Genomic DNA, 5,700 nt, shown 5'->3' with positions numbered 1-5,700 from the left:
AGTTTTTCCCCTCCGGCACAGTCCTGGTGGACCAGGGGCCAACACCCAGGCCACAACTCCCTTTCCGGATTGCGGCCCTCCGCTCCCAGCAAATTCCCATCTCCGGATTTCTGGACGCCTGCCCAAACACCCCTCTACTCACAGTTTTTGCAGCATCGAAATGGGCTGCGGGCGGGACGTATCTCTTGGAAAGAGGGCAGCAAGTGGGAGAGACGACGGCGGAGGCTCCGGACCTGCGACGGCCTCCGCCCTCTACCCTCCACCACCCCCACTTTATGGAATATCCCAGGCACTGACCTGCAAGGATCCCGGACAATTTCTTTTCCGCCTCCTTCTTTCCTCGGCTGCAGGACCGCCCGCCCTCAGGGTAATAGGGAGCTGGTACTCAGACGGGAACAACGACCAGGACAAGAAGGACTTCTGCACACGTCAGCTCTTGGTCACGTGAGAGCGACGTAATCCACCAACTCGGATCCCCACTTTCCCCTCCCACCAGCAGTGCGGCAGAAGAGGACCCGCCCCCCTCTTTTCCCTCCCCCATACTAGGCCTTGTTACTCTTTCTTCTTTGCGGTTAATCCCATCTTCCTCTAGTCTTACTTCCCTTCCTCCAATTACCAAAACAGGGCAGCATCCTCCCCTGGGGCTACGGGTCACTTGTACTTTTTTTTTTAATTGACTCTTTCTTCCATAGACTCCTGGGATAGCAGCTTCTCCCACTACCTCCCCTCCTCCCAGCTATGAATATCTACCACTTCCTTCCGAAATATAGTTCTAGACCTGAAATGAGTAAGTCCCCAGAAAAGTAAACCTGGAAGGAGAGTGTATCTTTTTCTCTCGTGATACTTTTTTTAATTTTCGCCTTGGCTTCCCCTGCTCACAGTCTGCATTCTATTTCTGAGGTGGAAAGTACAATAACGATCTTTCTATCGAGGGGAAAAATAAGGACAAAGGTGGGAGATCAATTTTGGGTGATGGTCTCTAAAGTCCCACATTTCTTACTTGTTGCAAAGTGTTACCCACTTTCCTTACAGGAATCTTAATGTCTTCTGGGGCCTATCGCATAACACAGCTGAATGAGTATGGCACACCGTGAATGAACTAATCAGCCAGCCTGAGAATATGTAAATCTTCTGACTAAGCAACAGGCACAGAGAGCACAAACTAACCAGGAGGAGAGCTCGGGCTCTCCAAAACCAGTAACAGAAAAGATTCAGGGGAAATCAAGTGTGTATGATTAAAAAAAAAAAAAAGAAAAGAAAAGGTACACACGCTGATACACAAGTGATATGCAAAGAACATTATGAAATACACTGGGGTACAAAGAGAGAACGGCATCTGCAAATGAAATCATATTACGGGAGCACAAAGACCAAGGCAAACTTGACTGAACTTGGCATCTAGCAATTAGTGTGAGGCCATCACACTGATTAGCTTGATGAGCACAATAATTCCCTTGCAATTTTAACTTTCAAAAATAGAAAAAAAAAGAATAAAGTAATTACATTCTCTCATTGTTCGAGTCAGCCAGGTTTGTTTTCAGACACTGGCTGCCACACAAGGTTAACTTAACACATAGTACTAAAAACAAATAACATAATACAAAGTGCTAATGCAGCTTTCCAAAACATGAGCTTTTCGCTGAGGAATTTCGTAGTAGTTTAGATACAACATTGGTATCTAAGTAGAACTTTCAAAATCCACAGAAAACATGGGAGGACATCAATAGTCCAGAGAGTTTAGGAAAAAGCTAATCTCCAGGAGGTTTTCTGTCAGTGTAGCTTCTAATAAGCAGAGTTAAGAGATGATTTTGAACTTAGTGAAGTGAACCAAATCAACATTCTGTCTCTGTATTTATAGGACAGATGCAACAAATAGACATTCACGTGCAAAAAAAAAAGGCATCAGATGAAACTGTTCATAGTTCTGACCCAAGAACTGGCTGGAAGAGAGGAAATTTTGGTTACGGTGAAGGGCACATTTCATCCTTAGCAAATTCATCCCCCATAATGTATTATACTTCAGACTTCCTCAGCTAAAAGTCACTTCTTAAGATAAACTGATGCCTTTGTTCTGCTTCTAGGTTTATCAAGCAATCTTCTGAAGTTGTGACTTCCCAAGCAGTAGCAATGAACAGGTAAAACAGGCAGAGACCCCATCTACTCCCTGACACTTGTATTTCTCAAGGTAAATTATTCAGTTGTTATTCCTGTTGAAACATAACGTTCACTATTTAACAGGGAGAAAATGCAAAGACTGGTGAGTTTGAACATTCAGATCTTGATTTATGTGTAACTTTAAATGAGAGTCTATCATGGGCAGAGCATCTACTCTCCGTTTACAGACAAAATCTGTAGATAGTGCAACACTCAAGACAACACCCTGAATTGTGTATGGTTTCCTGTGGAATCCTGTCAAGAAAGCCAGGTGGCCGTGGTTCAAAGGTCAACATAGGGCATTGCCATTTTATACTGTACTTTTCTAATTACCGGGTGATGTAGAAATTACAATTAAGACATGAGGCAGTTTCCCATCATCTCAGTGACAGTTAACAAAGGTTTATTATAGCTGGCCCAAATGGCTGCCACAGCAAGCTCTGCTGCTCATGGGCCCTATGTCCCCAGCCCTGGGACCTAGGGATAAGTTTGGTTGCAGACATTGCAAAGAAGAAAAAAAAAGAAAAAAAAGAAAAAGAAAAAAAACAAAGGTTTATTATGCAAAATAATTAAAGGACACTATACCTTAGGGCTGGAAATGTTGCTAAGTATTTAAGAACACTTGTTGCTCTTGCAGAGGACCCAAGTTCAGTTTCTAGCACCTACATGGGAGTGGCTCACAATTTCTTATACCTTCAATTCCAGGGATCTGACCTCTTTTTCTTACCTCCACTGCATGTGTTACCATATTAAAGATAGGAACTTATACACGCACATAAATAAAAACTAAAGTAAAAAAAAAATCAAAGTAAATCACCATTTCATGGTTAAAAAAAAAAGCAGTGTATTTCACAATTAACATACTCTGCATTTCCCTAGCAAAAACATGGGTACTTTGCCCAAAACACATCAAACAGAAGCTCTCTTGCTAAAATTTTAATCTGGAAATGAAAGAAAGAAAGACAGAAAGAAAGTAAGGAAGGAAGAAAGGAAAGAAGGAAGAAACCTTGAAAATGGGTGTGATGCAGTCATCTTTCAGTCTCTCCTACCTAGACCCCTGAAAGTTGACTTTACTCTTTAGCATTTGTTCTTTATGTTAACCAGACTTGGATAAGCTGCTTGCAGTAAGACAACCTTAATCCCACGTCAGGTAACACAGCATCCAAAGTACTCTAGCTTTTCCAATGTCAACCTCCTCTTTTGTCTCCCTGCATAATGCATAGTGTTACCAACCACTGGTCCATTTTTATTTTGGGGTACTTTACAAGTCATGTGTTACGTGTGGCCAGCAAAAGGTTTCCTTAGGAAGTAACTTGACTGGCTTCGCTTTGTAAAACAGGCTTTGAAAACATTACACAAATATGTATGGGGACTTGCTTAAGCATTTTCCTTTTAAGATGGTATATCAGATGTCTAATATGTCCTTTTAAAAGGATCTGTGAGTGCCTATGATGGAGAACAAAGTGGCTTTTGAGTCATAGTTCCTGTGTTTGTTGGTAAGAACTATGAACTAACGTGACAAGGACATAAAATAGCTGAGAAGGTTAAAGCTCCTGGGATTTAAGAAATTTTAGACAGGGAGTGGATTAAAACTAGAAAGTCCTGATAAAGTAAGAAGATGGTGGCCTGTATCTTCTGTGTTATACACTGAAATGACTGGATGATATACCAAAAGGGGGAGAGATTTTAGCAAGGAGGAGAGATGGACATGAAGCTTTTGTCCTTAAAGCTTAATAAAATGTTGTGAAAAGGAATTCGCATTGCAGAATTACCTGCCTTTACCAGTCTCTATTTCTTCACTCTTCCTAATGTATATATTCCAAATCACGAGTGTCTTGCGTAAGTTCATAGCAGCCAGAAGCTGAATGCAGGATTGAATCTGAGTATTCTGTTCCTAAGGTTCTTAAAGACAGACTTCAGTTACCTGAGAAAACTCAATAATCAATAAAAAGACAGCATAAGAGTATGGTGGCCAAACCAAAGGAAGTAGAGGAGATGACAGAGAAAATGGGATATAACATTGTTAAGCGAATCTAGTGCTTAGGAATACCAGTGAGCAATGATATGTTCTCAGTTTCTTATATTTGCCAACAAGGCATTATGGACTCCCTGGCTCCTCTCCTGCAAGGGCCTCCTCCACACAGAGGCCCTTCACAGGGAAGGCTTCTGGCTGCCGTGTCAAATTTCAACATTCTAAGAAAGAGGCAGCCTGGGGGTCTATATTTAGAGTCTGAGTCCCAGCAGGAAACAGGTGATGCCTAGCGACTTACTCCAGCATATTTTGTCCCTGAGTTCTGAGGGGTTTGTAAAGGAGGCACAACGAAGTTATGCCTGACTACTTGGGATCCTGTACTTTGTTCTTCTAGCTATGAGAGGGAAAAGAAACTGTTGTCACAAGTGTTCTTATAATCTACAGTCATCCAAAGTCCCTCATTCCCATTGTCAGTAGGAAGTGCTTAAGACTCGCCATTCGTATAGTGACATCATACATGAATGGCAGAAGTGAGGAGACCTCACTAGTCTTATGGTGATATGAAGTCAATGGGGTAACAGGGAGTTCTCTAATCGTTCCTGTTCAGGGTAGTTTATAGGCTGCCTCATAGAACTCCAAAAAGGAATTTAAATCCCTTTGAATGAAAAGAAGGCAATGTGTGACGTTACCAATTTGTAAAGTCTAAAACTTGTAAGTCGGTGACTGCATAAATCTATCTCTTGCATAAGTCTGAAAGTCATGATTGAACCTTCTACAAGATCTCAATCATCTGACTCCTGTGCATTCCCTCTGGCTAAAGAAAGGGACAAATAAATGGCTCACTCATTTAAAATGATCAAAAGTTGCACATTGACCTCACTACAGATCTATTTATGTCTCATCAATCATATTGAAAGTATGCTGGTTTTGTTTGTGAAGGTATGTTTCAAAACTGTAAGATGTTATTTTAGAGCTGCTATTTAGAAGAAAATATTTTCAACCTAGAACAAATTAACTTTGGGAAATCAATGAGGTCAATGCTAGTACTTGAAAAAAATCTTAATTACTTTTTTAAACATACATTTTAAAAGGCTGTAGTTTGTTTATATATCCAAGTGGAAATAGCTTTATTTTTGACTTGTGATTACAAAATAATAGTCTATCAACTAGGAAAGCTGAAATAAAGCATAATTGGATTAAAAGTGTTAATACAAATTTCTCTCCTATCTGTGTTTCCTTTTCTGACCCCTCTCTCCAACTCTGCTGCAGAAACTAAAAATAGAGAGGGATGGAAATTAAAGAAAGGGGTGCAGGAGTTTGAAAAGCAACGAATAGATAATACATTTCCCCCAAGAAGAAAGTGTGGATGCACAGTAATTCGGGAAAGTCAAACTCCAACATTATAGAGAAGCCGTAACTTCTGGTTTCGGGTATTGTTATAGAGAAAAAGACTAACAGGGCCCCAAGTATTGGGGGAGGTACGGAGCCTACTGGCTCCTGCCGCACTGCTTGTGGGAGTGGAAATTGGGGGCTAGAGCTTACTGGTGACGTGGCTGTCACGTGACCCAGAGCCG

The 5,700-nt window shown here is 41.2% G+C and overlaps 1 non-coding gene across 1 annotated transcript; it reads left to right on the top strand.

Moving 5' to 3' along the window:
• Positions 1-2,519: 2,519 nt before the first annotated feature.
• LOC116096113 lies at positions 2,520-2,659 on the top strand. The gene has a single exon (XR_004120842.1). It is a non-coding gene; the product is annotated as a small nucleolar RNA SNORA5 (small nucleolar RNA).
• The last annotated feature ends 3,041 nt before the right edge of the window (positions 2,660-5,700 follow it).

The sequence above is a fragment of the Mastomys coucha genome, chromosome X (genome assembly GCF_008632895.1).
Source record: "Mastomys coucha isolate ucsf_1 chromosome X, UCSF_Mcou_1, whole genome shotgun sequence".
NCBI classification, from domain to species: domain Eukaryota; kingdom Metazoa; phylum Chordata; class Mammalia; order Rodentia; family Muridae; genus Mastomys; species Mastomys coucha.
This window is presented reverse-complemented; position numbering and strand designations above follow the sequence as displayed.